The sequence below is a fragment of the Periplaneta americana genome, chromosome 6, assembly GCF_040183065.1.
Source record: "Periplaneta americana isolate PAMFEO1 chromosome 6, P.americana_PAMFEO1_priV1, whole genome shotgun sequence".
Classification (NCBI taxonomy): domain Eukaryota; kingdom Metazoa; phylum Arthropoda; class Insecta; order Blattodea; family Blattidae; genus Periplaneta; species Periplaneta americana.
This window is the reverse complement of record NC_091122.1, coordinates 27,794,875-27,812,062: the sequence shown is the minus strand read 5'-3', so window position 1 is coordinate 27,812,062 and position 17,188 is coordinate 27,794,875.

The window sequence follows — 17,188 nt, the reverse complement described above, 5'->3', positions numbered from 1 at the left end:
TATCTAAAATTTTAGTGGCAAAGGGATATTTTAATCGCATCACACATTAAAATTTAAATAAAAATTTCACCGATTTTACGAGAGCTTAAATATTTAAACCCCATTTTCTCAAAAAGTAAGAAGTGCACTTACAGCCCTTTACTTATGACCCCCTCAATTTAAATGCACTCTCTATGTTGTATGTTAACATCAATAATTAATTATGCTAAATAAAGTAGACATTACATAACGAACATAGCCGCCTGGAAAGTTGAGTTTTTGAAAAAAAAAATTTACTACTCTATTGTATTTTCATAAATTCCGTAAAAGTGATGATCAAACTGAAAATCGTAATATCGTATTTCCCTACAACATAAATGGATACACTACTTTTCTCTCCTCCTATACCTAGTAAAATGATTTGTTTACATATTGCACTAGTAACATCAAACTTCTGTAATGGAAGGGGGCAACAGTGTTTCCGAGTATAGCCAGGTTAATGTTAAAAATGTTGGTAAAAATAAAGTGATGTCCCTGTACAAAACGAACTCCCCAGATTCACTTTCCTCGCCGGAAGTCTTGCTAAGCATTTTCATCGCCCCTAATAGAGATGGAAACAACAAACAGCATAAAGAACCTAATCAAACTCTCACTGAATACAGCCATTACCCTGTTTCGCCTAAAAGTGGCACCAACCATAACCTACGGACTAGAGATTATCTGGGAAAGCCTCAAGAAGAAGAACTTAGAACACATAGAAAAGTGAAAGCCAGATTTCTCAAACGAGCCTTAAGCCTGTCAAAGTATACACCATCGAGCCTTACATATGCACTAGCAAAGGAACAATTCTTCATAGAAGAACTACGCGATGAGCTTCTGCTGCCCTCTACCGAAGGCTACAGAGAACTACTACAAGAATCAAACAAGAAGAGATAAGAGATATGGCCGGATTTCTTCTCCACAGACGCGATGATCTACAGCAGTGATGTCAACTGATGCCCATAGGAGCAAGCGCGCGCTTTAGAGCCCAGGAGAGCGTGACGCTTTACAGCGGAAAGGAAAGAGACGGACGAAAAATGTCTTGGTCGAGCTATATACAGGGATGGCCAGCACTGATTCAATGGATAAAGGGAAGAGAACTTGTTAAAACTGTATCCATGTTAATTTTTAGACTTGTCTGAGAAGTATAAGTGCATTATAAGAATGTAACTTTTAATTTTAATGCTCATTTTTCACAAATTTGCTCAAAAGGAATATTTCTTAACTTTTTTACAGAAAAATGAAATTTTCAGATATGTTTGTACTAAAACAATGTTTTCGTAAATCTAATATATTGTAAATACGTATTAATGAAGATAGTGTATTAAAATGTTTGAAAATATTCGCATGGAAAATATTTTTAAGGATTAACAAAGCAAATACTGTTACATCACAAACAAAAGATATGTGCCTCTGTGTTGGTAAAACGTCAGCTCTATAGCTTCAGCAGATTTCGAGATAATTTAATATTCTGATAACAGAAAGTTGCGCACCAATATCGCCTAAAAGCATAATGCGATAAGAGTTTTATTATGTAATATTATGTAATAAAAATTGGAAATTTATCTTTTGAAGAGGTGGAGAAGTTCAGATATCTGGGAGCAACAGTAACAAATATAAATGATACTCGGGAGGAAATTGAACACAGAATAAATATGGGAAATGCCTGTTATTATTCGGTTGAGAAACTTTTATCATCCAGTCTGCTGTCGAAAAATCTGAAAGTTAGAATTTATAAAACAGTTATATTACCGGTTCTTCTGTATGGTTGTGAAACTTGGACTCTCACTTTGAGAGAGGAACAGAGACTACGGGTGTTTGAGAATAAGATTCTTAGGAAAATATTTGGGGCTAAGCGGGATGAAGTTACAGGAGAATGGAGAAGGTTATGCAACGCAGAACTGCACGCATTGTATTCTTCACCTGACATAATTAGGAACATTAAATCCAGACGTTTGAGATGGGCAGGGCATGTAGCACGTATGGGCGAATCCAGAAATGCATATAGAGTGTTAGTTGGGAGGCCTAAGGGAAAAAGACGTAGATGGGAAGATAATATTAAAATGGATTTGAGGGAGGTGTGATATGATGATAGAGACTGGATTCATTTTGCTCAGGATAGGGACCAATGGCGGGCTTATATGAGGGCGGCAATGAACCTCCGGCTTCCTTAAAAGTAAGTAAGTAAGTAATGTTAGTTACAGTTAAAATATATACCTAGGCAACATTTCTTTGTACTATAATATTGTTTTGATTACTTTTATAAGGCTAAAGATACCATCAATATCAATTTCAACTTATCATGTCACATTCAGTGTCTTTCTTTGGGATAACACTTTCTTTATGAATGATGTGTTTAATTCACTTAGTACAGTATAGTTGTAGTTACTATGGAATTTGTGTGAATATTCCTTCTTTACTTTTTATTATGTTATTGACGTTTAAAACACAACTGCAATATTAGGCTAAGAAATAGGTGTTAGTACTTTTGTTTTACAGACAATATAGAAAATAACAAACAGAAAGAAGCCATATAAAAATAACGACATAAAATGTCACGTTCCGTTTGAAGTTTGTGCACCACTGTTTTCTTAATCCAACAGGCTGCTTATTCCTATTTCCATACTTAGCGCTTGATGCCCGCGCACGACGTCAAGGTCAGAAAAATGCGCTTGCTTTGACATCTCTGATCTACAGGGATTGGACACAAGCCAGATATGACTTACGACACGCAGTGACTAGATTCGCGGATATGCCAGACAGAGAAGTACCACGACCCGGAAGACAGGTGCAAGTGCAAACTATGTGGATCGAACTGTGACAGATACCATCTATTTTGGTGCAAAAAAAGAAACAGCTCACGAACAAACTTCTGCAAAAACCGAACAAAAGAAACATGCATATTGTGCGATATTCCTTCTATTATTATTAATAGAGGTGGAAAAGTTATTATTTTCTCGTAACAGTTCCAAGTGTTCCAGTTTCTTGAAAGTACTAGGTTCCAAATAAGAGTTCCAAAATAACAGTACCATATAACTATACGAAGAAAGAGTAATGGAACGGAGAAAAATTCTCTCCGGCACCGGGATTTGAACCCGGGTTTTCAGCTCTACGTGCTGACGCTTTATCCACTAAGCCACAACGGATTATACCCCGACGTCGGAAGAATCGTCTCAGTTTTAAGTTCCAACTCTTGGATTCCCTCTAGTGGTCGCCCTCTGCACTACGTCATAGATATCTATGAACCTAGGACCGAAGTCCACACATGTGCTGAGGTGCACTCGTAATGAGTGACTAGTTGGCCGGGATCCGACGGAATAAGCGCCGTCTTCATATATATTATTATAATGTACCGAAGTACATATGATATTTCCATGCAGATATTCTGCGTCATCATACGAAGAAAGAGTAATGGAACGGAGAAAAATTCTCTCCGGCACCGGGATTTGAACCCGGGTTTTCAGCTCTACGTGCTGACGCTTTATCCACTAAGCCACACGGGATTCTACCCCGGCGTCGGAAGAATCGTCTCAGTTTTAAGTTCCAACTCTTGGGTTCCCTCTGGTGGCCGCCCTCTGCACTACGTCATAGATATCTATGAACCTAGGACCGAAGTCCTAGGAACTTAAAACTGAGACGATTCTTCCGACGCCGGGGTAGAATCCGGTGTGGCTTAGTGGATAAAGCGTCAGCACGTAGAGCTGAAAACCTGGGTTCAAATCCCGGCGCCGGAGAGAATTTTTCTCCGTTCCATTACTCTTTCTTCGTATGAGGACGCAGAATATCTGCATGGAAATATCATATGTACTTCGGTACATATAATAATATATATAACTATAACTCCACAGATGCACAGTGGCATCTTGGAATATATAGTACAACTAGTATCTACTAATGGAACAGTAGTATTTTGGAATAGGTACGTACTACTAGTAATGTAACGTAACAGTGGTACTTTGGACGCTAAATGACCACATACTTCCCTGTATGCCATGTGATGTTGTATGTCATAATGAGCTGAGACACACCGAAACGTGAATTCGTGGAAAAGAAATGTATTCTAATACTAGAATGAATTCGTACATCATGTTTGTTCGAAACAGGAAATGTAATGCAATTTTAAATCATTTGTAAATTTTATCGGTAGCAAAATCGAAATGGATCACAATTGTAAATAAACCCCAACCTATTCTTTCTCTTCTGCTAAGCTCCAAAAATTAGTAAATAAAAGTTATAATCATTTCGGCCGTGCTAAAATTCATATTAAATACCGCCATGAAGAGTAATAATCTATTGTAATGAAATAGGAAAATTTACCTTTATTATTTTTATAAATAAAAACACTTCAACAATAGTCACTTTTCAATAGAATTCAATTTGCTTTCAAGAATTGGTATTGAAACTAAAAAGGTGAAATATTTCTAAATAAAACATAACCTATATATTTTTATCTCCCTTGATAAAATTCACAATGTAGTTACTATAGTCTAATACAGGCTTTATGTTAATAATATTGTTTGATAGAATCATACACTCAGCAACATCAGTTTCAAGATAATGTGTACATTTTTTAAAGAGCCTCTTCACATCTTTACTATTTATCCTTTACTTTAGATTCCAAAATTTTTTTCAGTGTGACGAAAGGATTCCCAATTCTGCTTTCTTCAATAGTGCCAAACATGTTCCGTTCTGTGGAACACAAGTTGTCGTGATGTAGTTCCGAAGTTAAACGAGTATTTTGTAACAGCAAGTATTATGTACTAGCTCAGATCTGTTATTATGGAACGTAGTATTTCAAGATGCTGATACTTTTTGAAACAGCTCCAAACAAGGAACTGTTCCAAAATAACCGTTACGTTATTTTTTCCCCACCTCTATTGGCCACCAACTTATCTGATATTACTTTTCGAAGATTCTTTTTTTAGTTTTCTATATATGAACCGTTCAGAGCAAAAGTGGTACTTACTTACTTACAAATGGCATATAGGTAACCCGAAGGTTCATTGCCGCCCTCACATAAGCCCGCCATCGGTCCCTATCCTGAGCAAGATTAATCCAGTCTCTATCATCATACCCCACCTCCCTCAAATCCATTTTAATATTATCCTCCCATCTACGTCTCGGCCTCCCTAAAGGTCTTTTTCCCTCCGGTCTCCCGACTAACACTCTATATGCATTTCTGGATTCGCCCATACGTGCTACATGCCCTGCCCATCTCAAACGTCTGGATTTAATGTTCCTAATTATGTTAGGTGAAGAATACAATGCGTCCAGTTCTGTGTTGTGTAACTTTCTCCATTCTCCTGTAGCTTCATCCCGCTTAGCCCCAAATATTTTCCTAAGCACCTTATTCTCAAACACCCTTAACCTATGTTCCTCTCTCAGTGTGAGAGTCCAAGTTTCACAACCATACAGAAGAACCGGTAATATAACTGTTTTATAAATTCTAACTTTCAGATTTTTGGACAGCAGACTGGATGATAAGAGCTTCTCAACCGAATAATAACTCAAAATTGGGTAACGAGGTTTAAAGTAAAAATTCTGTAAAATACAGCGCAAAGTAGCAATTAATATGTCCTTCTTGGTATCCACTGACTAATAATAGTTAAAATAAATTGAATATTAATTGCTACTTTGCGCTGTATTTTACAGAATGTTTACTTTAACCCTCATTAGAAATTCTTGACTTACACCATTTCTGCTCTGAACTGCTCATATATTACAAAAATGATTGCTCAGAGTGAAAATACGGAGATGAACCTAAGGAAGATAGCACATACAGTTCGCGTTAGGAAATCCAGTGTGTCAAAGATTGTCAAGCACCATAAAAAGATGATCCAGAGGTCGGAGGGAAAAAGACCTTTAGGGAGGCCGAGACGTAGATGGGAAGATAATATTAAAATGGATTTGAGGGAGGTGGGATATGATGATAGACACTGGATTACTCTTGCTCAGGATAGGGACCAATGGCGGGCTTATGTGAGGGCGGCAATGTACCTCCGGGTTCCTTAAAAGCCAGTAAGTAAGTAAGTATTGTAACAAAAACAATTGATCAAATGATCATGAAGTCACTGGTGAATGATATTTGATATGTACGTATGTATTTATTTACACTGCAAGTGGGCAAGCACCCGGTGGCAGTGGTATACACAATATAAACAATACACAATAAAATTACAATACATTACACAATACAATTAAACAATACACAATACAATTTAACACAAAAATTGCAATTAATAATAAAACATAAAATAACCTAATTTTACAATACAACCTACATATGTATAGACCTTACATAAGTTTCAATAGTCTTTCATTTTACTCTCATCTCACTCACTATAGTGGCACCATGACGCATTTCACTGACAATTTAGGACACATTTCACTGACACTATAGAACACTATAAGTTATCACTGATCGAAACTATTCACTCCACTGTAAAACCATAACTTCACTGAATCACCTCGCTTCACTAATACAACACCTCAAATAAGATAAATACTTACACCCTTATGCATACTTATAAACAGAACTACATTTAAGCTAAATATTTCTAGTCTAAGGCCCTCTTACATGCTGTTTTTAAATAATTTACAATTCAAACGAAGGGAGTAACTCGTCAGGCTAAATAAATACATGTCACCTTAAAAAATTAAATGTTAAATGTCACCTTAATTTTACTTTACACTTTATACACACCTTTTTAAGTTATTCTTGAATCTCCTTAAGGAAGGACAGCCCTCAAAGACCGCTGCAGGTAGGTCATTCCAGTTATTTATAGTTCTATTTAAAAATGAGAATTTACCTACGTCCGTTTTCTGTTTCCTACATATATAATGAATATAATGATTAATGACATGAGCGCATGACTAATGAGAATTATGTAAGTACGCCTAATTATAATTTAATTACCAAATAAATTCAATGAAAGAATAACATTCTATCTTTATCATTAGTTCATTACATTTATTACTTACTTACTTACATTTACTTATAAATGGCTTTTAAGGAACCCGAAGGTTCATTGCCGCCCTCACATAAGCCCGCCATAGTTCCCTATCCTGTGCAAGATTAATCCAGTCTCTATCATCATATCCCACCTCCCTCAAATCCATTTTAATATTATCCTCCCATCTACGTCTCGGCCTCCCCAAAGGTCTTTTTCCCTCCGATCTCCCAACTAACACTCCATATGCAATTCTGGATTCGCAGATTTGTGCTACATGCCCTGTCCATCGCAAACGTCTGGATTTAATGTTCCTAATTATGTCAGGTGAAGAATACAATGCGTGCAGTTCTGTGTTGTGTAACTTTCTCCATTCTCCTGTAACTTCATCCCTCTTAGCCCCAAATATTTTCCTAAGAACCTTATTCTCAAAAACCCTCAATCTCTGTTCCTCTCTCAAAGTGAGAATCCAAGATTCACAGCCATACAGAACAACCGGTAATATAACTGTTTTATAAATTCTAACTTCCAGATTTTTTGACAGCAGACTAGATGATAAAAGCTTCTCAACCCAATAATAACACGCATTTCCCATATTTATTCTGCGTTTAATTTCCTCCCGAGTGTCATTTATATTTGTTACTGTTGCTCCAAGATATTAGAATTTTTCCACCCCTTCGAAGGATAAATCTCCAATTTTTATATTTCCATTTCGTACAATATTCTGGTCACGAGACATAATCATATATTTTGTCTTTTCGGGATTTACTTCCAAACCGATGGCTTTACTCGCTTCAAGTAAAATTTCCGTGTTTTCCCTAATCGTTTGTGGATTTATTACTTGAATAAATTTATAAGAAAATTGTGAATTTCATGAAAATCAACACTTTTTTATGCATATTTCTTAATTTTTAGAGCATATTTTCAACGTTTTTACTGTACAAATGCATGTTTATATTCACTAGTTTTAGTGCATATAAATCCGCCCTCTAGTAATAACACAAGAGCATTCCCAGCACTAAGAAGGGTGCTTGTAAGGTCCAAGCACAGTCTAGTATGTACAGTCATGAAGCTCAATACTTAGTAAATAGGCAAACATTAGATAGTTGCTCACCACTAGGATCGCTAATATCGCCTCATTACAGGCAATGCAAAATAGTACCGTCACAGTCTATTGTTTTAGCACCCTCAAAACTCAAGCTTCGTGACTGTATATACAGGGACATCATTTTATTTTTACTTCAATTTTTATTGTACCTGAATTTTTTAATGTACTTCACTCCCACCCCTTCTACTAGTGAACTTCCAACACAAGCAAGGCCGCGTACATGCAGTCAAGCAGTACTGAGTATAGTACGTTCCAGAAATATGTTCGCGTTTTCCAGTGACGAAACAGCTTTCAATATTGAATCATATTTTCGCACGGGTGCTGTCGTCCGTTTGCCTACGTCGCATCCCGATTTTCCCCACCTGCTTCTGCTCACGCCGCTTAAGAGGCTAGTGGCTGGGCTGTCTTAGTCTTTTCTGAGAACATTAATTTCTGTTAGGAATTGGACGTCTACGTAATATTATACAACTGTTTAAAATAACTTAAATAAAAGGGCCTCGTTAAATAATTAATTGTCACATGCTCCCCCCCCCTTTCTACGATCCTCCGACATAACCACTTGGACGGACAGTAGATAGCATGTCTGAGTAATTTTATTTTTTCGGATCGGGCAGAAGTGAAGATTGAATTTACAGTACGTAAGGTACTCTTTTATAGAGTAGGTACAGAATTATTTCAACTTGAGTTATTAGTACGAAGGACGAAACTGGTAATTGGGATTAGGTACAATAGTCTATAGTGCGATAATATGCACAAAAGGACTGAACCCCGTATCGAAATGAACGGTCACCATTTTCAAAAATGTGTTTAAATATCCATATTATGATTATTTTACAATTTAACTTCATTCTCTATATTGTACGCTAATGTGCTGTAGACAGTATAATACACACTGCATAATGAATACGTTCGCATGGATAACTCAGTTCGTGAGTAAAAACACTTATTGTTAATACTGTACTGTATTTTGATTACACAAAAACTTAATGAAAATTATCAAACTCGAAATTGCGATATTTCCTAGTTTACGTATATGCATGAACTACTTTTCTTCCCTCCTATACCTAGTAAAGTGATTTATTTTTATTTTACGCAGTATCATCGAACTCCAGTCGTGGGAAGGGGTAGCAAAACGTATAGCCAGGTTAATATTAAAAATGTTAGTAAAAATAAAATGATGTCCCTGTAGTATACTGTGGTCCAAGCCCGAAGGACAGAAGTCCTGTTTTCACCTCGCCGAGCCTCTCAAAACTGCTGCAGGGTGAACTACGGCTTCGGACTCCGCTACGCAGTTTGCGGTAATCGAACCGTCGCTCCGTGCAATAGTGATGTCCGCAAAACCGAAGCTCATGCATTAGCGATGCGAGCGCGATCTATGGCTCACGGCTTAATTGCTCCGTGCGCTCAGCGTCCTATATCTGACACAGGAGCAGATTTACTGCTGATCTTACACATCGCGACAGTTATGCAGCAAATTAAACATCGGTTTGTTCTTGTAGCTGCCAAGATCTGTGTCAATGTTTCGTCTTGTACACATGCTAACATGTTTAAGTATGGAAATCAGATACAATTTTCATCATACACTAAGGATCCAGGTTTCTGCTGTTTATGTACTTGTTTAAACTATCAGATATCAGAACATGTAACAAGACAGGGTGTGCAAGAACACGTTCATTCTCCTCAGTCTCCAACTTTCTCTCAATATTACTACTTCCTTCAAATATCTCCGTTCTCACTAACAACAACTAAACTGTAAATTTTAATCGCATTTAGATTTCAAGATGCCAAAGCGAAAACGTAAATGACCTCGGGAGGAAATTAAACACAGAATAATGATGGGAAATGCCTGTTATTATTCGGTTGATAAGCCTTTATCATCCAGTCTGTTGTCAAAAAATCTGAAAGCTAGAATTTAGAAAACAGTTATATTACTGGTTGTTGTGCATGGTTGTGGAACTTGGACTCTCTCTTTGAGAGAGGAACATAGGTTAAGGGTATTTGAGAATAACGTGCTTAGGAAAATATTTGGGGCTAAGAGGGATGAAGTTCAGGAGAATGGAGAAAGTTACACAACGCAGAACTGCACGCATTGTATTCTTCACCTGACATAATTATGAACATTAAATCCAGACGTTTGAGATGGGCAGGGCATGTAGCACGTATGGGCGAATCCAGAAACGCATACGGAGTGTTAGTTGGGAGGCCGGAGGAAAAAAAGACCTTTGGAGAGGCCGACACGTAGATGGGAAGATAATATTAAAATGGATTTGAGGGAGGTGGGATATGATGATAGAGGCTGGATTAATCTTGCTCAGGATAGGGATCAATGGCGGGCTTATGTGAGGGCGGCAATGAACCTCCGGGTTCCTTAAAAGCCAGTAAGTTAGTATTATTACTATTATTATTATCATCAAGAGCTTTTATCATTCAGTCTGTTGTCAAAAAATCTGAAAGCTAGAATTTATAAAACAGTTATATTACCGGTTGTTCTGTATGATTGTGGAACTTGGACTCTCACTTTGAGAGAGGAACATAGGTTAAGGGCGTTTGAGAATAAGGTGCTTAGGAAAATATTTGGGGCTAAGAGGGATGAAGTTACAGGAGAATGGAGAAAGTTTCACAACGCAGAACTGCACGCATTGTATTCTTCACCTGACATAATTATGAACATTAAATCCAGACGTTTGAGATGGGTAGGGCATGGGCGAATCCAGAAATGCATATAGAATGTTAGTTGGGAGGCCGGAGGGAAAAAGACCTTTAAGGAGGCTGAGACGTAGATGGGAGGATAATATTAAAATGGATTTGAGGGAGGTAGGATATGATGATAGAGGCTGGATTAATCTTGCTCAGGATAGGGATCAATGGCGGGCTTATGTGAGGGCGGCAATGAACCTCCGGGTTCCTTAAAGGCCAGTAAGTTAGTATTATTAGTATTATTATTATTATTATTATTATTACTATTATTATTATTATCATTATCATTAAGAGCTTTTATCATTCAGTGTGTTGTCAAAAAATCTGAAAGCTAGAATTTATAAAACAGTTATATTATCGGTTGTTCTGTATGGTTGTGGAACTTGGACTCTCACTTTGAGAGAGGAACATAGGTTAAGGGTGTTTGAGAATAAGGTGCTTAGGAAAATATTTGGGGCTAAGAGGGATGAAGTTACAGGAGAATGGAGAAAGTTACACAACGCAAAACTGCACGCATTGTATTCTTCACCTGACATAATTATGAACATTAAATCCAGACGTTTGAGATGGGCAGGGCATGTAGCACGTATGGGCGAATCCAGAAATGCATATAGAGTGTTAATTGGGAGGCCGGAGGGGAAAAAGACCTTTAGGGAGGCCGAGACGTAGGTGAGAACATAATATTAAAATGGCTTTGAGGGAGGTGGGGTATGATGGTAGAGATTGGATTAATCTTGCTCAGGATAGGGACCAATGGCGGGCTTATGTGAGGGCGGCAATGAACCTCCGGGTTCCTTAAAAGTAAGTAAAGCGAAAATATTGTTTCACTAATGAACATAAAAGTAAATATCCCAGCTTCATTTTGCGGCCTAGAAGACAGAACTGGGAAGTTAGTTGCATTATTTGCAATTCTAACCTTTAGTAATAATACAGAGCCAGTGAACAAAAGAAAGAAATCGTCTCTCAGTTGATTCCATTAGAAATATCATATTTGTGCAATATAATTGAAGGGTTTCAGTACCATAGAGGGCCAAGCGCCATTTTGGCTTACTTAAACCGTAGAAAACAAGGGTTAAAATGAAGTTATTACCATAATTCAATGAAAACATATAGCAAGTAATATAAAGTATGCCTACACATTAAAACTAAATATGTCAATCTTCATTAAACTATAATATTCACTTGACTTTAACCCTTGCTTTCTCCGTTTTTAATAAATGGCGCTTTGCCCACTATGGCTCTGAACTCTTCAATTGTCAGAATATTGAATGTAAAGATTTTCATAAATATCTTCAAGAAAATGCAAAATTAATTGAAATGATAGGCAAGTACAGCAACAATTAAATGTTAAATCTACTCTATATCATTCTTATTATTGCTACAGAATGTTTTAAAACTATTATTGTACGTGAACAGTACGTAAATAATATTAAATAGTTTTTATTATGCAATATGACAATTTTTATTATTTAATCTTGGTGTTCTACTGGGTGTTCATTTCAAAATGTGTCATGACGTCACTGTTGTGAGTCAAGGATTTGAAGCGAGTTTCAGCTTTTATGTCAGAGAAGTTGCCTATATTTAAGGCGTTCAATCTGAACATGAGAACGTGTACGGTATAACTTGAACGTCGTAGCAACAGATGGCGGTCTGTACGGTCTGTGTGCCATCATAACTCTTTCGAACTGTGTTTTGCGCGCCCAAGTTGTACGCAGGGTATTTGTTATCATAGGTTGCGTATGGAAACATTCCACAACACAAATCAAATGCTCCGTGTCCATGTTGACCGTCGAAGTTAATGTCAACAAATACGTAAGTAATCGTTTTGACTCTCTGCCCATATCCCCGACAGTTAAAAAAACTCACCTCAGTAGACTACTCGTTTCTAAACAGTTCACATTCCTGCCACTACCAGCGTTACCGTACGTATCGGTACGTACTCTTCAGAATGAACGCCGTACTTGCTAGGCAACTTTTCTGCCACATAGGTAATTCGCCTTTGCGGAAGTGTAGGAAGACTGAATTCTCTAGGCTCATCGACTAGCCATATGACGGCATACAGCGAGCCATGACACACTTTGAACTGAACACCCGGTACTTTGTCCTAGTTTTCAAACTCAGATGTCCTCGGTCCCAGATTTCCACCTGGTAACCCTAATCATTCTACGCTCTAGTAAAATGAAAACCAATTGTGATATTCCCTTTCCATAAGCATTATTACCGTATAGTCGTAACTTCTAGAAAAAATTACATCATTTTCCCGTTCTTATCTTTAAAAATGTCGATGTTACCGAAGAATACGGACGCTGGTACAGACACTCATTCTACTTCACTTCGATTATTGCGACGTTTTGTTCAGTGATCTCAGGATTGATTCCGCTCAGAAACTACAGCGTGTTCATAACCCGTGCTTACGCTTCATTTGTAATGTTCGATACTATGATCATACCTCACCTTCTTCCGAGAAGTTATCATGGCTTAGGTTACATGAGAGGAGAAATCTGCACTCGCTTTCTCTCTTATATCGAATTACGCACACTTCATCCCCCTATTATTTATTCGCTCGTTTTCATACTCTCTCTCGCTATCATAATATTAATACTCGATCACAATGCGATAACACGCTAGGAATTCCACTTCACACATCATCTCTGTATTCCTCATCTTACACTGTTGCTACCTCTCGTCACTGGAACTCTCTGCCGCCTGAAGTCAAGGGCTGCCGAACATTGAAATCTTCCAAATCCAAGTTAGAAAATTATCTTATGACGAGTTGCCAAATTAACTTACTATTATGACAAGTGTTGTATTGCATGTTTCCACGTATTCACATTTTTTTATGTTCTAGTGATATTTAACTTATTTTGTCTTTTTGTTTTCATATTTCCCGATAATGGTGTATCTATAATGTGATAAGTTGAGCTATATATAATCATAATTTTCCTTACTGTGTGTACCTAAAAATATTGTATTCATTGTATGCTTTGTACTTCACTATTTTATTATTATTATTATTATTATTATTATTATTATTATTATTATTATTATTATCATTATCAATAACAGTCTTATTTTTTATACTTTGTCTCATTTATTTTGACCTGCTGTTCACATTTTATTATGCTTTTTCCTTTCTTTATATATGTTATATATTATGTCTGATTTCTACTTGTTGTTTACATTACATTATTATTATCTCATTCAGTTTTGTGTGTAGAATTGTAGTGTACTTTGTAAATTTGTAGTGTTTTTTGTAACGCAGTTTTACTCCTGGTTGAGTGTTAGAGAAGGCAGTATGTCCTTAACTCTGCCAGGTTAAATACACCATTATTATTATTATTATTATTATTATTATTATTATTATTATTATTATTATTATTATCAATATTGTTTTATTTTCTAAACTTTGTTTGTCTCATTTATTTTGACCTGCTGTTCACATTTTATTATGCTTTTTCCTTTCTTTCTGTATGTTATATATTACGTCTGATTTCTACTTACTTGTTGTTTACATTACATTATTATTATCTTATTCAATTTTGTGTGTAGAATTGTAGAGTACTTTGGGAATTTGTAGTGTGTTTTTGTAATGCAGTTTTACTCCTCGTTGAGTGTTAGAGAAGGTCGTATGGCCTTAACTCTGCCATGTTAAATAAACCATTATTATTATTATTATTATTATTATTATTATTATTATTATTATTATTACCAATAATCGCCTTATTTTTTATACTTTGTCTCATTTATTTTGACCTGCTGCTCACATTTTATTATGCTTTTTCCTTTCTTTCTGTATGTTATATATTATGTCTGATTTCTATTTACTTGTTGTTTACATTACATTATTATTATCTTATTCATTTTGTGTGTAGAATTATAGTGTACTCTGCGAATTTCTAGTGTTTTTATAACGCAGTTTTACTCCTGGTTGAATGTCTGCCAGGTTAAATGAACCATTATTATTATTATTATTATTATTATTATTATTATTATTATTATTATTATTATTATTATTATTATTATTATTATTATTATTATTATCATCATCATCATCAATAATTGTCTTATTTTTTACACTTTGTTTGTCTCATTTATTTTGACCTGCTGTTCACATTTTATTATGCTTTTTCCTTTCTTTCTGTATCTTATATATTATGTCTGATTTCTACTTACTTGTTGTTTACATTACATTATTATTATCTTATTCACTTTTGTGTGTAAAATTGTAGTGCACTTTGTGAATTTGTAGTGTTTTTTGTAACGCAGTTTTATTCCTGGTTGAGTGTTAGAGATGGCCGTATGGCCTTAACTCTGCCAGGTTAAATAAACCATTATTATTATTATTATTATTATTATTATTATTATTATTATTATTATTATTATTATTATTATTATTATTGATACTAATACATATATTTTGATACAGTAATTAACGAAATTTGTAAATTTGCCATAGAAGAGAGGGAATATTTTAGATCGAGCTCCAATCTGCCTTGCTTGATAAGTCAAACTGAACTCCGAATTGACGTCATAGCAACAACGTTGAGTAAATCCGATCACAGAGCGGGGGTTTTAAGGATTACATCAACAATCTTCTGTACAAGCAGCCCTTAGAACTCTTCAACTAGTTGGTGGGACTACACGACTCAACTTCTGCCAACAGGCTTATGGACATTCGGCAGTGTTAGGTCAGAAGAGAATTACGGAAGTAAGTACGAGGGAGCCAAAGTCGTTATCTCTAGTCTCAGTTTTCGAGGGCACTGAGTAAATATTATTTTAATGGACAGAGATTTCATTCCATACTTTTCAGAGCTCTGTGCTTTATGTCATATTAAAACCACGAATACGGCTGTGATTTCGTCTGTTCTCGTCATGTTCTCTCCAACACGGGAGCGTCCTAGTTTTTAGCATTTATTTTACCCACAAATATGAATATTAACGTGAGCTTCAGGAGAGATATAGGCTCCAATACACTGTTATATATAATTAAACACTGACCCCACAATTTGAGTGATATTTTAGAGGAAGTTTAAATCCTAACAGGAAGAAGAAACTAGAAATCCTTGAGTATCTCTTTAGGAAAAATATCAATCCTAATAATAAGAAGAAATTATAAATCTTTGAGTGTCTCTTCAGAGAAAGTCTAAATCCTAATAATAAGAAGAAATTAGAAATTTTTAGTTCCTCTTTAATGAAAGTCTAAATCGTAATAATAGCCTAACAAGATATTATAAATCTTCGAGTGTCTCTTTACAGAAAGTCTAAAATCCTAGTAAGAAGAAATTAGAAATCTTTGAGTGTCTCTTTAAAGAAAGTCTAAAATCCTAGAAAGAAGAAATTAGAAATATTTGAGTGTCTCTTTAAAGAAAGTCTAAATTCATAGTAAGAATAAATTAGAAATCTTCGAGTGTCTCTTTACAGAAAGTCTAAAATCCTAGTAAGAAGAAATTAGAAATCTTCTAGTGTCTCTTTACAGAAAGTCTAAAATCCTAGTAAGAAGAAATTAGAAATCTTCTAGTGTCTCTTTACAGAAAGTCTAAAATCCTGGTAAGAAGAAATTAGAAATCTTCTAGTGTCCCTTTACAGAAAGTCTAAAATCCTAGTAAGAATAAATTAGAAATCTTCGAGTGTCTCTTTACAGAAAGACTAAAATCCTAGTAAGAAGAAATTAGAAATCTTCGAGTGTCTCTTTACAGAAAGTCTAAAATCCTAATAATAAGAAATTAGAAATATTCGAGTGTCTCTTTACAGAAAGTCTAAATCCTACTAAGAAGAAATTAGAAATATTTGTGTGTTTCTTTAGAGGAAGTATAAATCCTCATAATAAGAAGTTAGAAATCATCGAGTGTCTCTCTACAGAAAGCCTAAAATTCTAGTAAGAAGAAATTATAAATCTTCCAGTGTCTCTTTACAGAAAGTCTAAAATCCTAGTAAGAAAACATTAGAAATCTTCGAGTGCCTCTTTACAGAAAGTTTAAAATCCTAGTAAGAAGAAATTAGAAATCTTCTACTGTCTCTTTACAGAAAGTCTAAAATTCTAGTAAGAAGAAATTAGAAATCTTCGAGTGTCTCTTTACAGAAAGTCTAAAATCCTAGTAAGAAGAAATTAGAAATCTTCTAGTGTCTCTTTACAGAAAGTCTAAAATCCTGGTAAGAAGAAATTAGAAATCTTCTAGTGTCCCTTTACAGAAAGTCTAAAATCCTAGTAAGAATAAATTAGAAATCTTCGAGTGTCTCTTTACAGAAAGCCTAAAATCCTAGTAAGAAGAAATTAGAAATCTTCGAGTGTCTCTTTAGAGAAAGTCTAAAATCCTAGTAAGAAGAAATTAGAAATCTTCGAGCGTCTCTTTACAGAAAGCCTAAAATCCTAGTAAGAATAAATTAGAAATCTTCGAGTGTCTCTTTACAGAAAGCC